At 36.6% G+C, this 20239-nt stretch overlaps 1 protein-coding gene across 2 annotated transcripts in view; it reads right to left on the bottom strand.

Moving 5' to 3' along the window:
* Window positions 1-20239, bottom strand: part of PCSK5 (proprotein convertase subtilisin/kexin type 5) — a 251843-nt gene that overhangs the window by 183698 nt on the left and 47906 nt on the right. The gene's annotated exons all lie outside the window — the stretch shown is intronic.

Below are 20239 nucleotides of genomic sequence, written 5' to 3' on the forward strand. Positions count from 1 at the left end.
ATCAACACAACCAGGGAGAATGAGGGCACAGGCAGCCGAGGAAAGGATCCTGGCATCAGAAAAGAGAGGCCATCTGCTTTGTGAAGGGCACATAATATGGGGTATTTGGCACTCATAGGTGGTCCAGGCAAATGCATAGGCAGCAAAATTTAGCAGCTTTTAACTTTAGTAGAGGAGACATCCTGATGCTATATTCAGCTTTTTGAGGTGCAGTGTTCTAAGTTAAAACTTGCCAATTGTTCTCTTTTCCTGAAAAAAGAAAAAAAAGAAAAAAAAAAAAGAGAGAGAGAGATAGAAAAGATAATCTATTTTCTTTATGCTTTTGATGTGATCCAATTTTAAACGGAATGAAAGAAATAAGCAGGGAGGTAATCAGGAGACATGGAAAGGCAGGATACTTATTAAAATGGCTCTCGTAATGTTACAGAAATCATGACAACATGCTTTGAAGAGCATTAAAACCTGAAGAACTGAAGTGATTTACTGAAATTACTTTTTGGTTTCTCTAGAATAAGCAGTTGAAAGCCACACTTTCTAAGATGACTATTAAAATAACGTTTCTTTTTAGAAGTATTTCTCACATTTTTAATTCTTTCATCACAATATACAAAAGGGGGAAGGATTTTTATAAGCAGAATGTATACTTGCATAATTTTTAAAATTTTCCTTAAATATAAAGTGATATTTATTGCATGATACAAAGCAATTGCTAACTGTATAGGGAATTATTTTCTTCTTTGTTTCACCTTTAAATCATTTATTTTTACAGCTGCACACAAGATTTGAAGATCAATCAGGAGCAGACATAATATAAGGACTGATTCATCTCAAACAGGATTTTTTTTTCATTGAATTGTGTCTGACTTCTGGAGCCATGTGTTTACTGAATTGCCACTTTTTTTTTTTTTTTTTAAATCTGTGTCAGTATAAATAGAAATATTCCAAGAGTGCACCATGTTAAATACTTAAAATCAATTTATTGCTTGTGCAACTTGAGAGGGTTTAGTTAATTTACTTCAGAGATTAATTTCATTCTTAAGCTTTATTGATTCTTTAGGCTAACAAATAAATATACAAGTGGAGACCCATAAGAACAATCACGGGCATACATTATTTTACGCCTGTTTAAGCAATGAAGGAGAACAGGAAATCAGTATAAAAGGACTTCTTGTATTCATTGGAGTATCCAATGGCTACAGTCAGACAAGAATAACATACAAGGCTGTTTTTATGGTTTTTTGCAGTGAAAAATACGGAGCTAGTAACTCTTATTCTTTGTGATTACATCGCTATTCTTTCCAAAAATAGAGTAATTCATAAAGCATTAAATTTGTATTCAAGACAATTCCATTACTTTTCCATCATGGGCACTTTTTGAAGTCAACACTGGTTTCTTCTGTAACCCGTGTGCTGCCTCAAACATGAATTAATTTAGGAAAGCCCTGCATGTCCATGTTCCATAGGCTGCCAGGCTGATGACAACTTTTTAGGAGTGGAAAACTTTCCCTCTTTCTAGCTCTGCAGATGGCAGAATTTCTCTCCCTGTTGCAAGTTCTGGAACCTGCAGAGGCACAGGAATAGTGTGCTTCTAACATTGCCTGTTTGTTCCATGTGGGGCATGACTTGTTGCTCCATTAGGATGCCTGCCTCTAGTCCTATTTCTTTCCCAAGTGGAGGGAACTACAGAGACTACTTCACGGCAAAGAGAGTTGTAGCTAAAACTGCATCATGGTCATTGTGTGTGTTCTGCTACCTCCACTAAACATGAAATGTGAAAAGAGGTATTCACAGAAATGCAAAAGGCCCACCATATCCTCCACCAAACAGCACAGACACATAAAGACACAGAAAGAAAAGAAAGTAAAAAAGGAAAATGTGAATTAAAGCAGCCAGGATGTGTCCGCTTTATTTTGGATGTACAAATTGTCATATGACTGGCATAATATAGACCTGGTGCAACTGGTATACCTTGAATCAGTGCTAACGTTGTAAGATCTATATCAACGTACAGACAGATTTCTGCCTGGGAATTGTTGGAAAAAATATAGGAACCTGATGCAAAACCTCTTGGGGAATCAGCAAATGATAGACGAAGGAGGAGAGAAATAATTTCCACAGCTTGTGGCTACTGCTAAGTAATGAAGGAAGAAAATAAGCATGCATAGAAATACATTCCTATATGTAGCAGTATTCCCTCAAGATGCCTGTATGATGACTGTTACTACTAATGGTGCTGCTGCTACTACTGATGCTGCTACTACTATACAAATAGCTTACTTATCAACAAAAGGCCAGAAAGTGAACCAAAGGTTAATGTGTATTTTTACCTGCCTAAAATCCTGTTTAAGAATAAAAATAATTATTTTATTAATCAGAGAGAATATATGAAAAGAACAGCTGCTCCCTGGCCCCAGCTGTGCAGCATAAACCCTGGTGATCCAGTATTCATGAAGGATGAATAATTCCTCAGAGAGACATTTCCTTCCATTCTGCCATTTTTTGTGGCCTTTGCTTCATATTTTTATTTGACCTCCTCTAAGTCCCCAAAAAAGAGAGAGAAATAGGGCAGTTTTACACAAAGTCCCAAGATCTTTTTTTTTTTTTTTTAATGCATCAGTTCATGGAGTCCATATGACTATATGACTGCTTGAGTGCTCACGCTTTTAAGAGTCTTTTTTACTTCTCTTGGTCATAAAAGATTTTGAAAATGGGAACAGTCTCAGATCACAAAAGCCAAATAAAATAAAAAAAAATCTAAGCTCTTGATTTTATATGCAAATTCAAGACTATATTCTGGCATGACTTGGGAGTTTTGAATGCTAGAGGCTTGTAATACTAATCTCCTTAACTCCCTAACTTTCTTTACAGCCTGAGAGGTCTCAAACAAAGCTGTAGATTGTGGTTATCACTGCAGATATGTGATATTTAAACAGTGACATGAATCAAAGAGTACCAGCATCCAGGTTAAATGTTGATTCTCTGAGTTTTCTTGTTCTTAAGTACTGTAGCCAGGCTAAAATCCACCTAATTTCCAGATTTGTGAGTACAGAATGGGCTAGAAAAAGCCTAAATGGCATCAGAATTATAAAAATAGCTATATTGTTTGTATGTGCTGTTTATTCGGCTGTATATTGTGAGGATTTAACAAATGGTAAAACAGGAGCATTGCAACATGAAAGAAAGTAAAAGAAAATTAATATTGGACAATTAAAAGAAGGTGTTTCTAGCTAGCTTAGTAAGATATTTCTGGTTTTATTATCATCTGCTTTCAGTGATCAGTTTACATCTTTTGATAAAAAATTCAGAGTTCCTAATCTTTCAGTTAAAATGTATGAGTAAAAATTAACCCGAAGACAGTTTGCAGTCACCTAGTAGACCAATCTTTGTTATCTCTTTCTTTCAAGCTAGACTTGATGTTTTTGTTATTTCTAAGATGACAATTAAACAGACAGATAGTAAGTCTTGCTTTAAAATAGTTTTCATAACTTTCTAGGGATTCTCCCTCAGCTATAAAAGACACTTTCTTCACAACTTCCTTTTTAAGCCATTTTGAGGAGAAAGACTACTACCCTACTACCCCTCTACAAAGTTGTTAAGAAGCATGGGAGAGGGAGATCATTTTATTCAGACTGTGTGAACATATGTGACAGAATCAAACTCGCCATACAGAGGGAAGTCTCTGAGCAGATGGCTCCAACTAATCATTAACTTTCCTAATAAGACTGATGAGAGTGGGAGGAGACCAGGGCTTATACAAATCCACTTCATTCCCCTTTCTCTATCTTTTTATTTCACAAGGATAAGAGTGATGTTTAAGAAGGATCTGCTGTTATGCAAATACTGGGGTAGGGAGAGCTGATTTAGGAGGGCTTAGAAAACTTGTTTTTCTAAGAATGTTCTGAACTTGTATGGATGAGAGGACTTGTGAGGAAACAGATGAAGAAAGCTCTGAACACTCATACCCAAATTTTTAAAGACTTTTGCATTACTGCAGTCTTTTTTTTTCTCTATTTTACATTGTGGTCAGATCCCTTTGATCCATGAGGCAATAGCTTGGTGACATCTGGTGTTAATGGTGGTGGGATGTCCTGAGGGAGAAGGAGGGAGAGAGGGACAATGAGAGGGAGGGATGTGAGACAACAGGACTCATTCAGGAGTCTGAAGGAAAGATGCACGTCCCTACTTTTTCCTCAAGGGACAAAAGAGGGTAGCAGAAATGGGGAACATGAAGCTCAGAATATGGTGACAGTCCCATATTCGATTATTAGGAACAGAGTGGGAGTTTTTCCACATTTTCCTGTGGGCATATGGAGTTCTTGGGGCTGGAACTGTTTCACAGTGCCTTTACTTCTGCAATAAACATCTATGCTACTCGATACCTAGAAGTCTTTTTCCCTAAGAGCCATAAAGAGCCATCAGGTTATTGTACCCTTGGTCCCATTATTTGCTTGGGTTGGTATGTCAGAGGAGATTATAACTTGCCAGAGGACAAACTTTAAGCTCATGAAACCATTCTCTTGAGACAGAAGTATAAAAATCACTCTATACCCTCCTTAGACAGCCTTATAGAAATATTTAATCTAACTCTGAAATGCATGCTGTGAAAATTCATTAACAGTGCAGGATCAGACTAAGATGAATGGCTGCTATTTTAGTTTGCCTATAGGGAAGTAAGTACCATAGGCACCAATGGGCTTTTCACCATTTGAACATGCTATGGTTGATGAATGCAAGGCCCACTACATATTATAAGAGAAACCTGGGAAGATAAGGCCAAACCACTAGAGGGAGTGGCTAGTTATATTTTGCAGATGAGATCATCTGGCAGAAATGAGAAAACTAACCCTGAGAAATCTAGTGAGACACGGGAAAGAAAAAGTATTCAAGAAATGAAAGTTTTGGATAAGGCAAAAAAGTACTAGAAAGTTACTCTTTCTACTGTCTCAGAAAATTTGACTCAGCTGATTAAATGTTAAAGTCCTTCTGAAACGCTGAAGGTTAGTCCAGAAACATATGACAGCTGTGAATGAAATACTGTGCAAAGTAGACAAAGAATGTAAAAATGCTGTGAAAATTGGAACGGGTCTTAAAAGAAATCTCAATATAGTGTCAGGATTCAAGCTGTATCAGAAAATATAAATATTGCAAAAAGGTTCTGGAGAAGTGCAATGTATTAGCAGGCATTGATTTTATGGAGAACTAGGCATAGACCAATGTCTACAGAGCTTTCTAGAAAAAAAAATTTTAAGGGTCTTTGGGAGCTGCTGCTAAACTAAACACTCATCTTTATCACTAAAGACAGATAGATTGTGTTTACTGCAGCAGTATGAAGGAAGTTCCCCCAGTTGCAGATAAAGTAATTGAGTATGTGGAATGATGCAAACTGAACTGAGAAGTTAATTTTGAACTGATACTAGGAGAACATACAAGCTCAGTATAAGCACCTTTTATGTACATCAAGGACTAGAAAACATAATTGGTCTAACTGGAAACGGGAAGAAAATCTCATCCATTACCGTCAGGTTTACAGAGTCTGTGTGTAGACCATGTCTCAGCTTTGAAATGCAGCACCTGTCAATGATAACTGCCTTACCATTTGCAGGTACCTCAAACAAAACAAAACAAAACAAAAACACAAAGCAAACAAACAAACAAACAAAAAAACAATAAATTTGCAGATGGACAAATGGCACACCCAGAGAAAGCAATAAGGAAAACTATGGTAAGAGCATTGCAAGTGAAAACAATACACAAAGAGATATAAATAAAGGTAAGAGTTGTTAATGTTGTGATTGTTGACAATTCTTCTGCATCCATCACTTTTCCTCATATTTCAGCTACAAAAAACTCTTAATGGCTCCTCTTCTCTGCAGTTTGCATTCTTCCTTGTCATTCCTACTGTCTCTATCAGTCTGTTCTGTAATTCCTGTCGGCTTTCTGAATCTCAGCTATCCCAATTTTCAAATCTCTGTTGTAAATATATCTTCTTTTCCAATAGCATTGTCAAATACTATTTTGACATGAATGTGTGCCCAACACAATTCACAAAGCTTCACGAAGTCTTTCAACTAAATGGAGGAATTCTCAGGGAAATATAACGTACATCCTAGAAACTAATTATTTTTTTCAGCTGTTACGATCTATCATGTAAATGCATGAGGCATTTACAAGAATACTTTTATTTACTTAGAAGTGTAATGAGTTCTTTGGATCCATGAGAGACGTAGCATGAATCCGTAAGCTTTTAATAACATAGCCACTCATAAGGAAGTTAGAAGAGGGCTTGACATGTCAGTTTGTACTTTGAAGCCATATGATGACTTTACAGATATAGAATCATTCAGGCTGGAAAACACTTCTAAGATCCTCTAGTCCAACCTTTAACCTAGTACTGACAAGTCCACCACTAAATCATGCTACTAAGTTCTACATCTTCACATTTCTTGAAGACCTCCAGGGATGGTGACCTGACCATTTCCTTGGCAGCCTGTCCTAATGCCTCACGACTCTTTCAGTAAAGAAATTTCTCCTAATATCCAACCTAAACCTCCCCTGGCACAACTTGAAAATTTTCCTTCGTCTCATCACTTGCTGCTCAGGAGAAGAACCCAATCCCCACCTTGCTACAACCTCCTTTAAGGCAATTGTGAAGTACAATAAGGCTCCCCTGAGCCTTCTTTTCTCCAGGCTAAGTGACTCCAGCTCCCTCAGCTGCTCCTCCTAAGACTTGTTCTCTAGATCCTTCACCAGCTTTGTTGCCCTTCTTTGGACACAGTTATGGTTAAACCCATTTTGTTTAAGAAAACATTAGTGACCATGTGCAATTATTAAGTCTTAAATCTTAAGAGGCTACCATGCTTCCTTGTAGTATAGGAAAGATGAAGTTACATACTTGTACAGCATGCTTTCAGATCTGATGACACAGATGTGGAGTGAGAAGTAACGATGGTCATAGAGCCAGCGTGATCTGGATTATTTGTGAAGGTGAACTTATTTAAACTGTGTGTTTGTAATATATTTTATATATATAAAATCATACAGTTAAGCATGGAGGACCAAGAGTGCAAGTAATGAAAAGCGAGAAAGTGTCCAGAAGCAGAGTAATAGTGAAAAGGATATAAGGAGTAAGGTAGACCGTAACTTCAAGAAGATGTTCTATGAAACCATGTATTATCCTTTGATGGTTAAGCAGTGGGATAGCAAGAAAAGTGGGTTAATATACTTTTTAAAATGACAATAACTGACAGAGACTGTTCCTGGAATGACATGTGCATGTGTCTAGTATTAATGTTTCAAAAAGGACGCTCTTATAAAATGAGCAACTAGTCCTTGCTGCTTGTTTTCTGAATCAAGTACAGGAAAAACAGTTTATAATGATTCTTAATAAGCTCAGTGTATTTATTTTACCTAAGAGAGGGTGAAGACATGACTTGATTGCAGCATGTAAGTAACTCAACATGGAAGAAGTTTTTGAAGGGGGATGCTCCTATAATCTATTAGGGAGAACAGCCTAACAAGATAAGTACAGAACAAGACAAATATACAACTACAAGGTGTAAGTTATTTTAATAGTTAATCATTAACACAATGCTCTTACTGGTGTGACTCTTGTACAAATGCAATCTTTAATGTAATATACGTATGTATCACTGAAAGCCTACCACAGCTCAAAAATTCTGAGCTTGTAATTGTAGATTACCAGTTGCAGCAACTGTTGGTCAAAATAAATGATCATGACAATCCTCTGCCCTATCTGTGAAATGAATCAACCAAAGTAGTTCAGATCCCGATGCTGGTTGCTATGAGACTAAAGCAACAATGTGTCAGGAACTCCACAGAAACCTCAGTAGGAATTAGGGTCGGGGAGAAACGAACCTTTTTCTGCCGTTTAACTGCCCTCAAATACTTGGAGATGGAGTTTTGTTGTCTGAAGGTAGATGCTGCTTTAAATATATACATATCCTGAACAATTCTAAATGCTCTCAGAAACATTAATTACTGTGAATAAAATGATCTTCAGTATTTAATTAAATATGTAAAGCAATAATGTTAAAAGAGAATTTATATGACACATTCAAATGAGGTGATGTTTTGCATTTTTAGCCCATTTGGCCTTTAGACTATGAGGAGACAAATTTTTTAAAAACATTTTTTATTACTTCTGGATAAATTTTAATCCAAAAGCACCTCTGTGCATGGATACAGACCATTTTAAAACAGAAAATACCAGTGCATGTAATTGTTGTGTTATCTGTAATAAAGACAAGATCTTTCAAGGCAAATGAACAACTTGATGCAGCATGACTGCATTCATAGTGCTTCTATGGAAAGAGAAAGTGGGGAGAAACATGCTCAAGGCTGTCATTCCATGGCTTACTTTAGTTTCAACTTTCTCATTTGAATCAAATCATGTAGCACCCCCGTTCACAACAGTCTAGAAACAAAAATGGTGATGACAGATTTTTTTTAATCCAAACATATATACAGACATGTAAATTGTTCCTGTCCTTCCCTATACTACGTCACTCTATCAGGAGATCTCTGCTGCTCAGTGCCTGTCTGGAGGCAACATGGGTCACAACTTGTTTCATTCACCATCACACTCACATAAAACTTCTATACATTTAAGCAGCAAAAAGAGATGAATGGCTCAGCATCAGGTTTATTTTTCCTATTAGATTGTGGGATAAATCTTAAGTATGTGTGTGAGACTTTCAAATGTTGAGACAATCTAAGACTTTTCTAGGGCTTGGCAAAGTAACAAAACAAGCTTACAAAGTGGTTTTGGCTACTCTTGTAACCATTTCATTGAAATTATCTACTGAATTAGTGCTCAAGATGTTTTGGTGGCAATACCTTACACAATGTATAACATGATCTTGGGCTATGTATTAAGTCCCAAACAAGATCAGCTGTTTCATACAGTGTGGTCAATACTTCAAACTTTGAATATTAAAGAAGAACAAGCAGCCAGACATAGTGAAAACAGACTGCAAGTCCAATGTGAGCAGGGGTAAAAGGCAGGAACCTTTTAGATTTTTGTTTTCTCTCACTTGGTCAGTACGATACAACTTCCCTGTTAACCAAAGGGAGGGTCAATGTTATGCTATGTTTGGGCAAATATTTTCAAAGGACAGACGAATAATACAAAACAATTCTTTCACTTTCACAATACTTTTATTTTTTTAAGTAGTATTTTATCACCACTCTAGAATGAGAGCAGATAGAAACTACATGAGACTGCTTTAAGAGAAGGAAAACAATACCAGGATAGCATATACACGTAACAATGAAATCAAAACCAAGAATGTTGTGATCATCAAGAAAGTTGAGGAATCTAACCTCTCAATACCATCAACAAAGATGGTCCTGCTCCCTTTTGTTTGATTTCTTTGCTGTCTGCTACACTACTTCTCCTGGGTTTGTTCATAAGAAATGAAGCAAGGTATGGGGGCATGGTTGAGAAGCTGGGGCAAAGAGACTGTAGATATCAGGATGTAATGATCATCAGAGAGCTGGAGCACCTCTCTTATAAAGAAAGACTGAGAGAGCTGGGGCTGTTCAGCCTGGAGAAGAGAAGGATCTGGGGTGACCTCACTGTAGCCTTTTAATACTGAAAGGGGTCTTATAAAAAGGATGGAGAGGGACTCCTTACTCAGTAGATAATGACAGGACAAGGAGGAATGGTCTTAAACTAAAAGAGGATAGATTTAGATTAGACATTATGACCCTCACTGTAAGGATAGTGAGGAACTGGAACAGGTTGCCCAGCAAAGCTGTGGATGCCCCATCCCTGGAAGTGTGTAAAGCCACGTTGGATGGGGCCTTGGTCAGCCTGATTTAGTGGGTGGCATCCCTGCCTATGGCAAGGGGGTTGGCATTGGATGACTTTTTAGGTCCCTTCAAACCCAAGCCATTCTATGATTCTATGATTCTGCGTGAGAAAGGAAGCCTTGAGGCTGTCTTTGGTGTCTTGAAAAACTTCATCTTCAGGTCACTGAGGGAGTTTTCTGAGGAATGAAGTGAGTGGGCTACAAGAATTCAGGGCTTTCTTCAGAGTCACTTTTTCTGTGTGCAGACTGATTCCATTGCAAATTGTAAGGGCTATAAGACTTGTTAAGTAGGCTGTATTAATTCCTCTATCTACATTCCAATTCATGTAGATAGGGCCTTAGTTAATCAAGGATAGATAGATTTTAGTGTTGCAGCAGCTGGGATCGTATAAAGCCCATGACATGGGGGGCTGTTCATTCAAACACTGTGTCTGAAAGCTCATACTTAACAAAGTTTCCCTTGCAACCTACTTGTGGACAGACCAGAGATTTATAAGGAAAAAAGTCTCCTGATTCAACATTAAATGTGGAGGGGTACATGGAAGTTGAACAAAAGGGAAGCTATTCAACCTCTTCATGACCTCAGGAACACTTTTTCTTTGCTTAAAATTGTATTTATTTTTCTCTAAATGAGTCCTCTGATTCCCCAATATAATCTTGTAGCCATGAGCTGATATTCATAAAAACAAAATGTTATCTTCCAAGCAGTAATTTACTGTTCATTAATAAACTGTCTTGTCCTAAAGACACACAAGAGGAAAAGCACACTGTATATTTAAGGTGTAGTCTCTTACGTAAATTTATATTTGCCTCTCCTTAGGCTTCTGTGCTTATAATATTTGGATTTAATGTAATTTTGAATTGCTTTCAAAACTGGAAATAACTTCCTCATTCTATTGGAAATTCACATCAAAATAAATAAAGACAGGGTAATTATATTTTTAAACGGCATGCTACTTATGAATTAGTGAATTCTAATGGAATAGAAAGGTCAAGACAAAAGTGGTATCAACACTGTAAAAGATTCACACTTGTATCCCTTGGGGCTGTATGAGGCTCTTCCCTCCTGCACATTTCCTCCCTCTGGCTACCATGAATTTCTGCTGTTTGTTAGAAATAAGTTTATTTTGAAACAGCCAGTCTTTAAGTTTTCACAGAATTTATAACCTCCATAGCAAAAGACCAAGCACAGATATTGTCCAAGTTGCTCCTACCCTCAGAATCAGCTTATTTTTCCAAAAAGCCCTACCTGTTTGAGGAGAACTGGGAATTTGTGCTGACAGACTCGCCTGTATGCAATGTCTGAGTTCAAAATGATCACTTAGTTTAGGTTAGCTTTCACCAAATCCATATTTAAAATACACTAAGGACCTTTCCCATTTGCTGGACTGCATTGTGCGGGACTTCTCTCCAAAATGGTGCCATTAGAGCTACTCTCCTATGCTACTTGTTTCTTCTTTAGCTAGATGAAAATCCTCTTCACGGAGCTTGAACAACAGCTGTAACTCACGCCACAGATTTTTTGACATTAGAAGTACCTGCAGACAATGCCAAGGATGTCCTGCATCCCCTGAAGTGATGTAGAACACACTCTTGAAGAGTGTGTTTCTCACTGTATTTGCTTCTTTATTTTTTATTTTTATTTTTAAACATGGTTGAAAAGGGAGCCTTAGGGTCAGCAAGAATTAAGGTCCTCTGCGTATTTGTAACTATTCAAAATGTTTGCTTGTGTGATACATGGAAAGAGAGGTTAGTGCACAGATTCTGATAGTATCCTGAGTCAAATGGCATTTGTTTTCATTAAAAGAGTGGCATAATGATATTTCAAGAATGGTTTGAGACCTAACATCGTTGAAAGCTGAACAGTAGTTCTCCTATCTCTTCTTAGTAAAGGAGAGATACACTGCATAGATCAGGCTTGCTTGGGTACAGAACGGTTAGGGAATTGTTGTATAGAAGCAAAATACTAATTTCCTGTTCCCTGACTGAGCCGTAATATAGCTACTATTTGTATTAGAAATGTGTACAACTTTCATAGGTTACAACTTTGTTTCTGATGAGAGTGAACTGAGCATGTCACAACAGTTTGTTCTGTAACAATTGGACCATAAGACAGGCAGGCAAGCTTCAGCACTGATTGTTTTGTACACCCTGGCTGTGCAATTCTGGTCACTTTGGAGTTCCTGATGTTTGTATAGCATTCTTTATGTGTAAAAAGCTATAACATATTAAATATACATCATATTTATCAATACTTTTCCTGAAGTACCAGCAATTTTAGTAAGCAAATGATAGCCAAAATACATAAATTGTTTGAAGTAAAGCGGCATTTTATACAGTTAATGAAATTACCGCTTCCATTTTTTATGGAACAACAGAATAAATTGTTGTGTTCCTTCTGTTTTGATATTGATTACTTGATTTTGACCAAAAAAAAAAAAAACAAAAATAAAACAAAAACAAACAAACAAAAATTAAAAGTGGATGGATAACTAAGTAGTTGTTCTTGGAAAGTAACGGACAAATTCTTTCTCCTTTGAAATAAATAAATAAATAAATAAATAAATAAATAAATGTGCTTTGAGATAAATATGTATCTACAAATTTACAGGAATGTTTTTTTCTGTTGAAGAGCTATGAGAGACAAAATGTAAAACACACCAAATTCCACCCCAATATAACACATTTTGCAGTTGTTAATGTTAGCAATTTTCTGTCCACTTAACCTTCCATGTCATTTATTGTTAGCTGTTTATTTTGAACTACAGCTAAAGAGACATATTATGTCTCATTAGAAATTCAGCACAGATTTTGTGATACTATCATTTCCTCACTAATTACAGAAAACACCCAGTAAAAAGCAGTTGAGAAAAATGCAACGTTCTACAGAAATGGTATTTCACAGAAGAAGATTACATGGAAAAGTACCTGTAGTTTCTTAATGTGGCTCAGTTGCTACTCAGAAAAAAAATATTTTAAATAAATTCTTGAAAGATAAAATAAAAGTGGATACTATCCCTCTGAAGATGAAATCATTGTAGTAAATTGGCAGAGGAATGTGTGCTATTGCTATATGATTTATTACCAAACCTTTGACACCTGGGAAAAGCTCTTCCAAAACATGTATGGAAATTATTTCTGTATTTCTGCTTCTTGGTTCAGTGAAAATACTGGCACAATCCCTGCACAGTGCTGACTTCCATTTCACGTTTCCTGGACATTTACAAGGTTGTTTACCTTGAAGTCACAACTGCATGTCCCAAACGAACAGATCAAGTAGCCTATCTGTTCTTCCTGTCATTAGATATTTGTCAATCTTGCTAAAGTAGTTGCATTAATAATACATATTTTCTTCAGTAGATAGGGATAAAATCACTTCTTCAGCTTTCTGATTACCCAAAGTATGCTGCTGTTTTACAAGAGGAAATGAATTTAGGTCAAACTATGTATTACATGACCTTACACTATTAGTTTTACCCTGTCCGCAGAGAACAAGAGGTATGTTTCCATACACAGATTTGCAAGGTAATATTTTGACAGGCAGTTTGATTCTTTCTATCGGCACTTTCACTGACGCTATGTCATGGATGATTGTCTTCTTAACATTCTGAAAAACGAAGAGCTCGATGTTCTCATGTAATTAAAAAAAAAAATACAAAAAGCACATGCAAAAACCAAACCAAGTCACAAAATATGCACAAGACTTAGAAAGATTTCATGCCACTTCATAAAGAACAATGATTTGGCATCAACTGCACAGACAGAAAGAAAGAGAGAATAATTGTTTGGAAAACAGTAAGAAAAGAGAGAGGATTTTCCTTAGCTGCCAATGCCTGGCATAGGTGGGTTTGAAATAAACTGTTAGGAGGTAGTAAAGGAAGATGATATGTATTCATTTGCTGTGGTGTTACCATGTGGCAGGTGAAAATCTGTCCCAGATTCTGTTTCCTCTGTGCCTGGGCTTGCACTTGGACAGTGTGACCTCTCCTCCTCACTCCACCTCCCTCCAGCCCACTTCATCAGGCTCTTGTCACTCCCTCTTTTGTCCCCCTCTGTCTCCTTCCACAATCCCACTTGCCTTAGCTGACCTCATTAAGGGCCACAAGACAAGCCAACTCCCCACAGACATCAGCAGCAGCGCAGAGGAGGCAACTGGCTTGTCTAACTTTTCTCCCACACGTTATTTCAGGGCTGCAGGATCTTAAGACTCCCATTACTCGCTGGTGGTAAAGGTTTAGTAGCCCTATTCCAGCTGCCTTCTAGCATCAGCTACATAGCACCAGACTGTCTGTCCCTTCCTGTGGATGCTAGAGTAAGTCACCTGGGGGCTCACAGATATAGCAGGACTGCTATGATCTGCTGATGTAGCACAATGGAAGAGCTTCCTGAAGCAACAAAGCTGGGTTTGCCAGTTCCTTCACCAAATCTCACAGCAGTGCTCACTTCAGAGTCCTTGTTGAAAGTGAAAAGTAGCAGCTTCTCCTGGGTTTTCCTTTCAGCATCAGAGCTGAAGGCAGCCAGCTCCAGATGGCACTACTAGAGAGCTCATCACACTGTATGGACTGTTCTCAATTATGGTATAAATGACATTTCATCTGTCTGCACCAAAAATCTTTTTGTGCAAGTATAAAAAGATGACTGATAAATACTGGGATGTAAGTTAAACTCAGCAACTCAGTGTGCTGAACAACACCCAGTTCCAGCACTGATGCTCCCTTTACAAACTTCTTTCAGTGCTAGCCATGTGACCATATGCTGTTTCTGTTTATTTACCAACTTTTCATTCACAGTAAAATTTGTGCATCTGTTTGTCCTTTCAGTTCAGTTTTGGAAACTGGGAACGCTCTTCCTAAAGCCCACAGAGTTAAGTCAGAATGTAACCATTTGGAGAAGCAGCACATTCAGGAGTTATATCTTTGTTTTGTGTTTACAGATTTCTATTACGAGCATTTTTTATTAATATAAGAAAAATTGGCTTTTTCAGTAACCAAATTGCATATAATCTAATGGATTTTAATTTATTTTAATTAAACATAACAATTTAAAATAATACTTTTTTTTTTTAAAGGTCATGTTAAATAGTGTCTGATAGTGCATTTCTGTTATATTCCCTCTTTCAGAGAAACCTACACTATAGAGAGGTACAGCGCAGCTTTACAAAGTCCTTCTTCTGGGTTCCAAATGAAAGACTATTAAGTTCTCTGCTTTCAGCATTTAGTGTTTCACCAACTCACAAAGCATGTTTTATGTTTAGAAAGAAGGAATAACGAGGAATATATGGGAAGAGAAAATAAAAGTTGATAAAAGGGAAGAGATTCAGAAAAAAATAATAAAAGATTTTTCAAAAGAAGAAGGACTTAGTTTGGAGAAATGCACAGCAAAAATGGACCTTAAAAAGATTTAAGAAAGATGGTGAGCTGACACCACTGTGGACCTAAGGTTTATATAAAGCAAAATTGAAGTTTTCCTTCGATAATGTTTTTAACTGTACTTAATATCAGTTTGGAATGTGTTTAGCAATGGCAATGAAAAGACAGTGTTTCTTTGGTTTACATACATAGTAAGTGGTGTGCTTCTTTCTCCATTCCAAGCACCTTATGAATGTGACTATCTCACTCATTTTCTATCTGAGAAGCTGGCAGGCAAGTTGATATGTTCCACTTCTTGCTGTGGTTTACAGCCCTAGTAATATTGTCAGCTATTACCTAGGTTCTTAGGTAAGGTTCACTGTTATATAAATTTTCACTCTGACCCCTAAGTATGAATTTTAGGGACCACAGCTAGCTTCTTTAAGCACAACACCATTTTTAAAGTTGTATTATTTACCTTTGTGGGTAGCGCAGTTATCTTATGCTGTAGTTTCTCAGAGGAATACAATCTTACCCCAGTGATTTACTGCAATTGGCTTTCCAGGTTTGCACTGGTTCTCTCTGACAGTACCATGACTTCTCCAGATATGAGGTGTAACCTCTGGATACACATTTAGTGTATCTGGATGGCTTTAGTGGCATCCAGTCATAAGAAAAAAATTGGCTTATAAACTTTAACTATCATATTTATTCTTATGTGCTCTAGAGAACAGTGCACCTCCCTCCAGCCTCACATCTCAAAACATTGTATCTCTCTTCCTGTAAAAATTCTCAGTTCTACAAAAATACCCTATAATACGTTCAATTCCTGTCCAGCAGTAACTAGGACATACAGAGTAGAAAGATCCTGGTAGGAAGTGAAAAATTCTTTTCTAAATTGGAGAATCCTGTCAGCATTAGCAGTTATTATTAACAATAGAAGGGGTGATAACAGTACTGGAGAGGATTAAACTCAATCAATGTTGAAAAATACTTGTTCCTGTCTGAACTAACTGCAAAGACATAGTCCGTGTCTTTGTAGTCTAACAATGGCTTGTTAAAAAATAAACAATGGTTAAATTAAATTCTCCTCGTTACATTCTATTTTACAAAACTATGCAAAGGGGCCCAGCATAACAGCAGAGCTAGACTGCAGCTGCAGAAAACAGTTCTTGTATGTCCATATAACTCCAGCTTCACCTGACCGTTACCAAGCTTTTCTGAAGCACAAGGCAAAAAGAAACAGTCAGCAAGGAGAGTCTTGTGATTGAAGTCTAGTAAATTTCTTTAAAAGTGAGTAAAAATTAGTTTTATTAACCATATCTTCCCATATATATATATTTATCTTCACCTTCTGCACTTTTTATTACCATTTCTCCATGCAAGCAAGATGAGGAAACTCATTAAACCAACTGGCAGGAATGGTGAAATTGGTTAGGCACAAAGTCCTCTTAGTCATTCCAAAGACATTGTTTGCTGTTATTACACGTTAAGTAAAACGTTTTCAGATAGCAGTAGGATTTTAGGGTTGACTTCGACCTTTTTCAGTTATGCAAACGGATTGTATATAGTCCATCCAGTTATTGACAAACAGGCTACTTTGTCAACACCAGTGAAAGAGAAGAAATTTTTTAGATAGAACATGATGGTACATAGATAGCTGAGCTCTGGGAATGTCATGCAAGACTTAGCTTTCTCCTGACTCAATATTTGGAAAGGGATGTTAACTAAGGACCTTCCTTCCCTTTGATCTTATTTCTTTGCTATCAGTTCTAAGCAAGCTGGACCCAAGTCTGTAGGTCATTTTCAAACAGTATTTGAACAGTGACTCTTATGTGAAGTTTCATGTGTTACTTGATCTGTAAAAAGATTCTCTTTTACCCTTTAAATACAGATGTCTCAAAAATCAGAGGTCATGATCAAGCAGGTACTTTTTTTCTTTTTTTTTTCTTTTTTTTTTTTTCAGCTTTCATTGCTTTGAGTGAGGGAAGACATAAGAAAATTGTCTTTACCTGGGTATTAGAAAACAATGGAAACAGTAATTTCTCAATAGATTATCCTCTAGCAATGAAAAAGTACAAGCATACCCGTTTAGGTGATGAGTGGCTCTGGAAACTCTGTCTGCTTTGGCTTCTACTGAACTGTAAAGTGTTAAATATCTATATTTCTAATCTCTCTGCTCTTTCTAGGAATGTGTTTAGAGTAAATGGAGAAAAACAGAGCAATAAAAAATACCTTTCAATTTGTTTACAGAATAGTTCTTGAGAGATACTTTTAACCTTTGTGATGACCCAAAGCAGAGAGAAGGCCTGAATCACCTTTGTAACTTCTTGCCATGGATCTCACACAAACAAAAATGTATTATTTCTAGTCTGGACTATTAAAATTACAAGGCAAGGTACTTGTGCAGATGAAGATGGGGGAGAAGAACATTAATCAGATTTTGTTTGACAAAGTCTTTGAATAAAAGGTCTTGTGTCAACAAATCTGAACTACATTTACAGCTCTGTTAGAGATTATACCAGTTCAACGGCCAAAGGTATCAATCTTAACCACAACGAAGTTACTTATTAATCAAAATGCAAACCTGTACATGATAATACCTTATTACTTTCTCAATAACATGTCTGCTGCCAGCAACCTAATAACCTCTTTCCGACATAACAGTGACTAAAACCATTAACTAACCTCAAATTCCTTTATTTTCCCCAACTTATAAAGATAAACAGGATTAACAAAAGTAGCTATGGTTACAATCACAAATACAGTCATATGAGGATATCTGGTAATGACCCAAGTCAGTCCTGAAGTCAACTCATTCACATATTTTTAGCTATTCTCTCTGTTGCAATAATGTATGCACTAATACTTCCTGATCACTCTCAACAAAATGGCATCAAACCACTACCACTAAAGATATTTCAAAAATACAAGAGTTATTCAATAGAGGTAAACACAATCAGCCAGGGACAGTGCCTCTCCAGGGAGCTTGTATATGAGGAGACCTTTTTTTCAGATACAGAAATGAAAATATTCTGAAAGTTGTACATGACCAGCAGTACAGATCACTTGTTGTCCTAACGGGTTTCCCATGATAGGCTGACAGTGGTGAGGAAGCCATGAAGCAATATGGGTAGGCAACACAATTGATTAATTAACAGGAGACTGCTACCTTCCTGAACAAAATTACAGGCAACTGCTATGAGCACCTATTACTAATTTGAAACAAAACAAACCAACCAACCAACCAAAGAAACAAGCTAATTCAATTCCATTAAAAACCTATGTTGACACTAAAAAACTTGTATGCAAATCCAGGAACACGAAGGAGAAATTACATAAACTACTGTAAAACAGACTGCTGGGCTTTTGCTCACTATTATTTTATTGAAATTTGTTTCTTTCTATTCAAACACAGAATTGAAAGTTTGTAGCAATAAGAGCAGGCTACCTAAGGTTAAATCACTGCTATTTTCTAGTTTTAATTGAAAAAGCTGAAATTAAAAAAAAAAAAAAGAGAGAGAGAGAGAGAGAGAAATTTGAGAGGACACTGTTATAATCTACTGCCATTTATTGAAATCTGTCTGTCACCTTGTGCACATATTTATAGGATAGGTAGACTGAATAAACACATGTGTTAGAGAAGATAACAAGTACACACATTAAAATCAACTGGAAAAAAGTCCTGCTATGATTGAATTACACACAATAATACAGCTTTCACAAAGAACTTCTGAGAAGTATTACGTTTTGAACAAAAGCTGTTTTCTAGGTGGACAATGAACTGCTTAAAAAATCCTCTGCTATATCAACACAATGCAGCAATAAAACAAATATGAAGTAATTTCTACTGTAGGACAGAAATGTAGGATAGATACTGCCTCAAACCCTGAGGTCTCCAATAGCTCAGAAAAAGTATGATGGAACCACTTTTCCATGGGAAAAGACGAGTCAATAGTACAGTTCTTTAATAAAAATGAGAGGAGTTTTGGAATTGAAGTTATTACTTTGCCTTTTATTAAAATATAGAAGTTCTGGAAACTGAAAAGCAAAACTACTATACTTTTTGGCTGGTGACATACTCATATGTGAAATATACTTGAAGATGAGGACTTCCGACTATCTACATTTATTAACAGCAACAGTTTAGAGTTAGCTGCAAATTGCTGTAACTCTTTTTTTTTTTTTTTTTAATGCATGCAACAATGAACTACAAGTCAGAATGAAATTAATATAAAAATGCTTCAAAATATTTGTAGTGCTTTGTTAGGACAAACTTATTTATTTACATAAAATAATAAACTAATGTTTTGGAATTAACAAAAAGTCTGAAAAGACAATGTCTACTTCCAGGAAAATTATCCTTAATATTGTTGCCAGAAAGGCATAATTTCCGCCCTGTCTGAAGCAATTAAATCTATCAAGTCATAAACCTTCTGAGTGTCCTGCTGCCGGTGTTGACATAGTGAAAAAACAAGATGCAAGGACTTAGAACTACAAGAACAAAACAGCAGGGAAAGGGTTCAAGTCCACAACAACGTAGACGGGAAGGTGTCAGCTGGAGGCAATTGCCTAACTTGTTACCCCCCCACACACACACTTTCTTGAACTAAATATATGATTTTTTATTTGTCCATTTCTAGGTAAAATGAGGATATTTTAAAAAACATCATGACTAAAGAAGTTTCACTGCAGGCTTTAACTGTGACTACCAGGCAAAAAGTTAAAAAAAAGTTTGCTCAGAAAACACACAACTCGTGTCAGATGCAAAACAGCACAAACAATCTATTTATTTTAACAATGCAATTGTTCATTACTAAAAAGAGTGTAATTATAACATTGAGCAGACAGTGTTCTGGGCTCTTTTCTCCTGTTTCAGGACACAAGACATTTGTATCACATTAATGTTTGAGACAGTGAATTAGGCACATTGAAAACAAGTGGTTTCACCGCTCTCACAGATTGCGGCTAAGTTCCTTCCCTTCTCACTGCTGAAAGTTTATCCTCTAATAAGTAATTCCCAAGACATCTTGCAATAGGAAGCATTCATGAATGAAT

Source organism: Cygnus atratus, chromosome Z (assembly GCF_013377495.2).
Source record: "Cygnus atratus isolate AKBS03 ecotype Queensland, Australia chromosome Z, CAtr_DNAZoo_HiC_assembly, whole genome shotgun sequence".
NCBI lineage: Eukaryota > Metazoa > Chordata > Aves > Anseriformes > Anatidae > Cygnus > Cygnus atratus.